The sequence below is a fragment of the Rhea pennata genome, chromosome 7 (genome assembly GCF_028389875.1).
Source record: "Rhea pennata isolate bPtePen1 chromosome 7, bPtePen1.pri, whole genome shotgun sequence".
NCBI lineage: Eukaryota > Metazoa > Chordata > Aves > Rheiformes > Rheidae > Rhea > Rhea pennata.
This window is the reverse complement of record NC_084669.1, coordinates 88,701-97,683: the sequence shown is the minus strand read 5'-3', so window position 1 is coordinate 97,683 and position 8,983 is coordinate 88,701. Positions and strand designations below refer to the sequence as shown.

Here is an 8,983-nt window from a genome sequence, read left to right as displayed (position 1 = left end):
GAGGTTCACTAGAGAATGAGGCTCAAAGTCCGAATCAGGGGTGAGAGATTTATAGCTTCACAATTGTTTGCAATATGATATGAAATGCGTCAGTCAACAAGTCAGAACGATAGGATTATATGGCCTAGGTCTTCTGCCCAGTGTCACATAAGGCTCATACGGTCGTAACTCTCCTTCAAAGTTACCTTGATGTCTAACAAAATGAACCCGCACGAAAAGCAGAATGTGGAAATTCCTGTAGTGCTTAGCAACTATGTCCAGAGTCTGGATTTACCATGCCAACAACTTACTGTGTGTAAAAGAGGCTTACTTTTTCATATCTGTTTATATCTTATAGAATTTCTAAACTTAGAATTTTAGACATCTCATTAAGCAAATTTTAGTGACTGGATTCAAACTTCCCAGTTAAAATCCTCCCCATTTCTCAGAAGTTCTGTACAGACTTCCAAAGCCTTTTTAGTCCACCTACTACAAGAGGAATCCCACAAGTCTCTCCACCTGTTGATGCCTCACCTAAAAATACACATTAAATTCACAGAGGTTAAGCAATACAGCAATTTGTTACTTCAGTAAAGCTTCTCTTACTATCTCATGTGGCAGTTTCATAAGCAAGTTTGGAAAATTATCCTTATTAAGCTACCATAACGTCCAAGTCCAAAATCAACAAGGTCATTATTTAATTCAGGAAGTGCAAATTACGGTAACTGGGAAATCAAAATCGAATGTACAAATATAAACTTTGGGGCATAACTGCCTACAGCAGTGCTACAAGATGTGAGGACTCCATGGTATTACAGACTGAGTATCAGGCAACAATATGATGATGTAACAACCAAGGCAGAACTCATTATTAGATACAACAGTTAGGAGAATTACGTGTCAGATACACAAAACGGGGTGTCTCGTCTGGTCTGTGTGTGGGTGAAATGCTGCAGAACCCGACCTGCTGAGTGCAGGAAAGGCCTACTAGGACGGTCCTGCCCTCCGCAGATATTGACTGAAGCGCTGCGCACACTCCACGGCGAAGGCCTGGGACAGGACAGCGTCGTTATTCCCCTGTTGTCAGCATCCTAGCTACACCCGCTGTCTAATACAGCCGCCGGCGCCTGGCAGAAGCGCTGCCGCTGCCTGTCCACCGACAGCCTCCCCCGGCCGAGCGCCGCGGCGGCCCCGCCTGCCCGCCCGCCTCGGCCGCAGCACCCGCCGCAGCACCGCCGGACCGCGCCGCTCTCCCGTCGCTGCGGGCGCGCGGCCAATGAGGGTGCAGGAACCGTGCGCGCGCCTCGCTGCCGGGCGGCGGGCCAATGGGGAGCGAGATCATCCGCGCCGGAAGTGGCGCGGCTGGCGGCCGCTGGCAGCGGTGAAGGCGGCGTGCGGCGGGGTGAGTATGGCGGTTGTGGCGGGCGGCCCGCCGGGGCCGGCGCCCGCTCCTCGCCGCCACGGGGCACGGGGCACGGGGGCTGCGGCGCGGCCGTGGGGCCGGAGCTGCTAGCTGCGGCGCGCTGAGGGAGGCGGCAGAGGTGTGAGGCGCTGGCGCGCCCGCTCGTAGCTGGGCGCAGGGTCTCCTGGCAGAGCCGCCACCCTAGCACCGCCGGGCGGTAAGGCCTAGCTGTGCTTTCCTGCGACCCTGCAGTAAGTCGGAGTCGTCCCTGCCCGGTTCCCGGTTCTGCGACTTGAGGGTCAGGAGCAGTTGCCAACACGGCAGAGGAATGATGATCCCTGAACATAGTCGAGTTGATGCCTGTTACTGTAGAGATGTTCCATATACAGTGTCTGAGGTGCTGCCTGCCTCTGCACACTCCCTATTCTGCTGAGCTCAAGCTTTTCTGAGTCTAATTTTTTGGTGGCTACAAAGTGAGTAGCCATTGGCAGAGTGAAACTTACTTGGACCTCTGCAAACATCAGGCTGATCAATAAGAGCTGTATTGGCTTCATTTTTCTGGGGCTTTGGGAAAGCAGAGCATATCACCCCTTCTGAGACTTCTTTTTCTCCTTCCTTCTCTCTTGCATTTGTTTATGAGGATTCTCCATGCCTGAAAAAAAATGTTTAAGCCCCCTGACATTGTGTGACACGTAAGAATTCTTATCCAGGTTTTAGCTTAACACTGGGTGATAAGCCTCTGTTGGTTAAACAGTGTTTCTTCACAGGAACTACGACAGGATCAGATTAGATTTCTTGTAAGAAGAAATCTGATACTTCTTTCAAAGAAGTAATAAAACTGTAGATAAAGGTGTCTTGTTGGGCATAACTTACACAGATTTCTAAAAGCCTTTGACAAGGGCCTCTTTCTTTGCTTGTGCACAGTCATGGGTGTATCTGCCTTCTTCCTGTAAGTTATTCTTTGCCCAGGTTCTTTTAAGAAATGCATTCAGTAGCAGAGTGAGCATCTTACAGGCTTAACTATTCATTTTCAGCTGCTCTGAAGGTTTGTTGCAATGTTAGGACCATGAAAACAATTGTATTTCCCTGTTTTTCTACAGCATCCAGGGAAGAAAATATCTGTGAGTCACGGTGGGTGATACGTACTCCAAAATGTCAGCTCAATGTTTAATGAAACTCAGAAAGCTAATAGAACATTAGGAATTACCAGGTAAGGAAAAGAAGTGCAAAATAAAGTAGAAACATATCATGCCACTGTATAAATTCAAGTTTCATCAACATTTTAGTACTATGTATGTAGTTCTGGCTTCTTTCCCCTGACCAATTTTATGTATACTTTTATGGGGGAGGTGTAAGAAGCAATAGAAATGATCATAGATATGAAATTGCTCATGCCTTCAACATCTCTTTGTATGAAAGCTTTCTAAACTGATTTATTAGTGGCAGTGTAGTCTTAGGAGCTGCTGTGTTTCTCTGTTGTTGGCACTAGTTCTCATGAGATCACAGTCAGGTGAGTCACCTGATTTTTTATCAGAATATTATACATATAGCTGAGCATTAGCATTAGGAGGGGGATGGGAACTGCAGCTTTGATGCAGTTTGATGAGGTGGGGCAGCAAAACTGGCATTTCTGCTGCCAGAACTGTCTATGGGCAATTGGACTATCACAGCGAGCTTTATCTTGGAAAGAGGTGTGTGAGGGAAGAACGAAAGAGGGTGCATTACAAGTCTGTAAAATTATAAGTGGTATGGAGAAGGTGATTAGCCCCACGCAAGGAGTGAATAGCCCCAGCCCACACAAGGCTGGGTAACAGAAGAGTGTTTGGGGAATTGTAACCATTTCTTTGTCCTGCCTGTGTAGTTTAACTAGGCATCTGCCAGCAACTGCTTTCCTTCCTTCCCTCTCCCCACCCATTAGCAGGGGGTGCCAGCTTATCTTTCATAAATACTAAATGTCTTCTTGGTTCTCTCCAGCCACAAGAGAAGAAGGGGACACATTGCTGTGAGGGACAGGTTTTTTCCTTTCTTTTTTTTTTTTTTTTTTTTTTTTTTTTTTTAATGAGGTACATAAAGGCAAATAGCCCCAAAATAAGGTAATGGAAGGAATGCTGAGCTGAGTACTCACTTCTCCCTGAGGCTGAAGTGTTGATAAATGCTGTTTTGAATCACGCTCTGCCTGGAGAAGTGACAGGACAAGGGCCTAGAAATAGATTCTACAGTCAATGAATTTTCCTCAGTCTTCTCCCACAGAAAGTTGTGGCTGTCTGGCTTAATAATGGTCAGAAGGCATTTGTTGAAGAGGTTATACAGTGGGACCTTGAATGTGGAGGATATGAATGAAAAGGTTGATGGCGGAGGTGGAAAGTGCAACCAGTGCCTCTATAAGAGGTTCTGGAAGAGAGCAGATATGCAAGGTGCTAAGTGTAGGTGTCTGCCTTCTGAAATGCTGAACTAGAATGTTGACTTAAGTTTATATTTTTCAGGCATCTTTTATCTCTATCTTTGCATCCTGAATACAAATGTGTATCCAGGTACTTTATTTTCGCCTTGGCATTTGTTACTGCACCAGCCGTAGTTATTATAAAACTATCATTTTTATACTTAACAGTTGGTAGAAGCTGATTTTTGCTGCTGGGCAGTGGAAACAGGTGATAGAAGAGATTAGCCAGATTTGGTCCAGGCAACAGTATAATCATTATGGTAAGAGGAAGGAAATTCTTGAAAGATATTAAGAAACCATATTGCATTTTAGGACTAGCACTTGATTAAATTAACCAGTGTCCTTAGTTCCTCAACTAATAATTTTCATTAAAGTGTCCTCTTTGTGTATGTGTTTTTTTTTTTTTTTTTAATTTGGACAATAAAAAAAAAAGAGTCTTTGGACAGTGTCTAGAACTGAATTGTGTCTAGGACTAAAGGTGAAATGTAGCAAGTCTGCCTGCCAATTCAGATTGTTAATTCAATGTTGTGGTTCTTGTACTTTTTCTTGAAAATGTAATTTTATTTAAGATTTCTCAGGGTATTCACTGCCCTGAACTGTCTGAAACCACACTTTTCCATTGCTGACTCCCTGTTACGCTTGCTGTGCGCTGAGGTAATAAACTGCTAACCAGGTAGGAAATGTAAAATTCCTTGCAACTAACAAGCTTCTACAAGAGCTGCTGGTTTCATGGGGAAAATGAAACATTTTGATTTTTAGCTTCTCTTCAGTTTCTTTTACTGATTCTTTTACTTCAGCATCTGAAGAAAGCAGCCTCAAAGTAACAGCATGGTTTGAGGGGAACCTGTTCATTTTTGTTTGGAAACACGGTTCAAAGGACTTGTCTGTATTAAAAATCAGCCAGGTGCGTCTAAAATAGGAGCATTTCTCCTTTTTTCCTACCTTTTTTAAAAATCAGAACAGAAGCTTAGCTTAATACAGAAAATCAGCTGCTGTGCTGATTTGCCCCTCTAATCGTTGTTTTGCCTGTCTTCTTGCATATGAATGACCTGGAGTTCTGGAGTTCGAATTGTCTTATTTTCTGCATTTATACACAACAGGAGTTTTTATATTTGCAAATGGGGGCTCAAGGGTCATGTGTACTACAATTAAACAGAAAAAAACAAAAATAAAATCAAAAAAACAAACTGTACCTGATGATACGGCAATTTGTAGGGAGTCTTTTAACAAAGAGGTATCCTTGTATGTATTTGGGCTTTTTTGGATTGATCTGTTTTCCTTCATGAGAATATAGTGAAATCTAGTGTAACAACTCCTAGTGTCCAGTAATTGTGAGTTAGTCCTCTATAAATTGTTGATTTTAATGAGTTTTTCCAGCCCTACACCTATCACTCAAATACTGTTCACTTTCCATTGATTTTTTTCCACAGCCCTGAGACTGGGATTATTATGATTTCTGATCCCAGAAGGTAAAACTTCAAAGATTAAAGAAAAGAGCGAATATTGACTTATAACAACTTGAGAATTAGTGAAGTTGGAATTTGTTTGAATTACAAGCAAAGGAAGCAAATAGGAATATAATGGTGTGGCATAGACAGGAGACGGTATAATTCTTCGGTTGAGCTGAGGAACTGCTGTTTTGTGGTGTCTTTGAAGATGAGAAACTGCAGCATTTGTGGCTTCCACTAATTGGAGCAGTAAGGTTGCTTTCACTTTTAATTTAGAATTTAATGTAAATGGGAGATAAATGAAGAGCAAAGCCTTTTGCCCTTGTAAGGGGGTCTAGGGTACGCTGGAGAAGACAAAAGAGGTAAAGCCAGTCTCAAAAGTTTGGCTATGTAAGTCGCTGTCATCTCCTACTCGCATCAGATTTCACAGACATCTGAAAATAGGAAGAATCAAGGTCAAGGAAAGCTGGATGTGAGAGATGGGTAGGCTGTCTGTGCTGTGGGTAGGGCTGTCTGGACTAGTCTGGGACTAGACAGAAAACAGTTGTTAATGCTGTAACTGTAAAGCCCTGGATTTTGTGCTGCAACGTGGAGTAGAGTTACATCATCTGCTGGGACAGCAGGATGGGAAGGTGTGCGTGCTGGTGGGAGGGATGAAGTTGGAGTGGCTGAGGTTACATCAGCCAGTGGGTTAGTTTTCAGTCTGTTCTTTAGCTGATGTGGCTTGTACAGCCAGAGCATCTGGGATTGGCTGCTGCAGATCAGCTGGCTCTGCCTTCAGCTACATGTACAGAAGTTTAGTCTTTTCTGTCTCCTGGTTTTCCTGCAGTTGCTGCTTCTGTTAGAAACCTTTAGTCATAGTTTCAACAGGAGGGGTCAGGTATGGAAATTCAGGTGCATTTAAGTGCTCAGGCGAGGACTCTGATCTGTAGGTGATAACTATTTGTGCGTATGTGTGTTTTATATTGTTAAGTTAAACTTCCCGTCTATGCTTGACTGGGTTTTGCTGCCTGCCAATAGTGTGAGTTGCTTCCGTAGTGCCTGCCCTGTGCACAATGGGGACAGGCACCTGGAGGTCCTAATCCTGTCTCCAGAGTTGTTGCTATACAATGCTGCATGTGTGGCGTAACCTATTTATGTACTAGGTGTAACAAAAGGGATGTTATTTTTGGTTTGAGATACTAAGATTGGAAGTAGTTCTTCTAACAAATCAGTGGCAGAAATTTCTACAGCTGCATAAAGTAATGTCTTAGGTTGCAGACTGCTCTGATCCATTGTCGTACTGGAACGGATCCTTGGTAGAAAAGTAATTGCATGATATATTTTGCATTGTCTGTTCTCTGTGTGTAAACTTATATAAAACTGGGGCAAAGTTATTTATGAACTGTTGTAAAGACAATGTATTTGAAGTTTTTCTTTGTTAATTAGTTTTATTGTACAGCTTCCTCAGTGAAGGTTGCTTGTTTCTGAGTTGCACTTAAAACTGCAGAGTTTTTTTTCTTACAAAAGATTTAATCAATAAGATAACAAAGCCATTTAAATGTTCCAGAGGACTTTGTTGAGGCAAAGACTCAGTTCTTTAAAATTGTGTGTATTTCCTTGAAACTAGGCTTGCCTCTGCTTTATTGCTTTAAGTTTGCAACACTATAGCTTTTTCACAGGAGAGTAGTTTCCATTTGTTTTTCTACTTGTGGAACACCTTAAACCCTTAAATAACTGAGTTATGGGCCCTTATATGTAGTGCAGTAAGTTTAGTTGGGTTTTTTTATCAGCTGAGGTCTAGTAGGTGCAGACATTCCATGGGGCTATAGTCAACAGACTGAAAACTTGATATAGATGAGGTGTTCTTTTTTTTCCTTTCCTTTTTTTTTTTTTTTTTTTTTTTTTTTTTTTTTTTTTCTTCCAGGGAGGAGGTAAAGGTACTACTTTTAGGATTTGATACCCCTGTTCCACTTCAGAATGCCCTAGGAAGTTAACTTAGTCTCATTGCACTGATACGGAACAGGATCTAAATGTACTGTGCTACTTAACAGCTGTTCGATCATGAAAATGAACCAGCAGGTAATGCTTTCTGTAAGAAACAATATAAGGGTGACTCTCATCATTTTAAGTAAGTGACTGGAGAACTGCATTTTTGAAAGGCAATTCTGGAGATTAGTTTGGAGAGAGATTTGCCTAGCAATGGAGAAGAGTCTTTTGAAAGTTGATGCTAGAGTCTTCCAGAAGTACCCAAATAATATGTTTTTAATTTCCTTTTAGCTGCCTTTTCACCGCTTTCCCCCTTTCTCTCCCCCCAAGCTCTGTGAGGAAAAAGTTTGTTGTCATTGCTGTTGTTTTGAGTGTAGTATTTTTTTGCAGTTTCATGAGGTTTTGGTTTGTTACTGAAGAGTAGAACCATTCCAGGTATAGAAGTGACAGAGTTAGGAATGGGGTGTGAGTGGAATGAAGGTGAGAATTGAAGATTAATTTGAAATCTTTGAGTGAGTGAGGGGAGATGAAGGATTTTGCTGCCTTGCAGTAGTCCTAAAAAAAAGCTTGTCCCTCATAGAGGGCCCTGTGTTTAATGTCTTCACTTTCTGACAGTATCATTGCCCTTTCACATATATCTTCTTTTCTTGATACCTTCTGTTACTTTAGAATTCCTGATCCAGTCTTCCTGTTATCTTAGTCTGCTTGCCTTTCCTCACAAGCTCATTTCAAAAGCATGTTATTTTTTTCCGATCTGTTCCCTACAAAGGATCCACACTATCTACCATTTCTTACACCTACCTCATTTTCCATTCACTTTTAGCAAAATTGTCTCTAGTAAAGGAAGGCAGGAGGCAACCTTCCAGGGTGATGATGCTCTTTGTTGCAAGCAGCCCCGTAGAGAGAATGTGAAATGCTTCTCTGGCAAATGAGTGGGAGCGATCAAGGAGACAGCACAGTTTGATCTAGCTAAGATGAATTTGTATTGTAGTGACAGTGCAACACCAAGCAAGGGATTATGACTGTAATGAGAGTCAAAAGGCCCAATAGGTGAGATCATAACAGGAAATAATTGGAGATGAATCTTTCAGGTGCCTTGTTTTATTCCATAAGGGAGACTGGAAGGAACTGAAGAAGAATATGCAGTTAAACTCTGGATAGCTGTGGTAGGAGAGGTTCTGGCCCTTCACCAGCCCAAGTTGTCAGGAGTGCCTGGACTGGTGAGCGTCTCTCAGACTTTAAGGCAGAGCTGAGAGCCTGCTGGGAAGATGATGGCTGCCAGTGGACGCCACGATGGACTTCAAGGTGGGAGAGTAAAACAGCCAGATGTATGCGGGCAATGGGGAATTGTTGTGCCCCAGAGGCAGTTCCACCTGCCTGATACGTGGCAGAGGACCCCAGGATGGCTTGCTGTAACCTCCAGAAGCAGGAAATACCTCGTTGGTACCATTCGCTGGCTCTTTTAAGCTTATCGTTTCATACGAAGGAGACTTCGACTGTTTGCTAAGCTCTGTCATCTACTCGAGTCCTTTGTCTGCCTCATTCTGGCAGTGGTCAAGACTGCCATTTCAGATGGAACAAAGAACTGGAGGGTCACTGTAGATTAATGTTATTAAAATGCCATTCTGTATAACTTTACCAGCTTGAACAGGAGAGCAGTTGCCTGTTGGTTGCTATCTTGTCATATGCAGAAGTGTATATTTTGTTAAGGGTTGTAGTGAGGCACAGTAACAAAGCAGCGATGCA

General features: G+C 42.9%; 1 protein-coding gene across 5 annotated transcripts in view; it reads left to right on the top strand.

Annotated features, from left to right (window-relative positions):
• The first annotated feature begins 1,346 nt into the window (after positions 1–1,346).
• ALDH18A1 (aldehyde dehydrogenase 18 family member A1) overlaps positions 1,347–8,983 on the top strand; it is a 31,640-nt gene continuing 24,003 nt past the window's right edge. For 2 of the 5 annotated variants that reach the window (XM_062579871.1, XM_062579870.1), the window contains exon 1: positions 1,728–1,778. The gene's annotated coding sequence lies outside the window, so the exon portion shown is untranslated. Of the gene's footprint in view, positions 1,382–1,727; positions 1,779–2,481; positions 2,592–8,983 lie in introns of those variants that run through there. The other 3 variants (XM_062579872.1, XM_062579873.1, XM_062579874.1) reach the window with 3 other exon arrangements.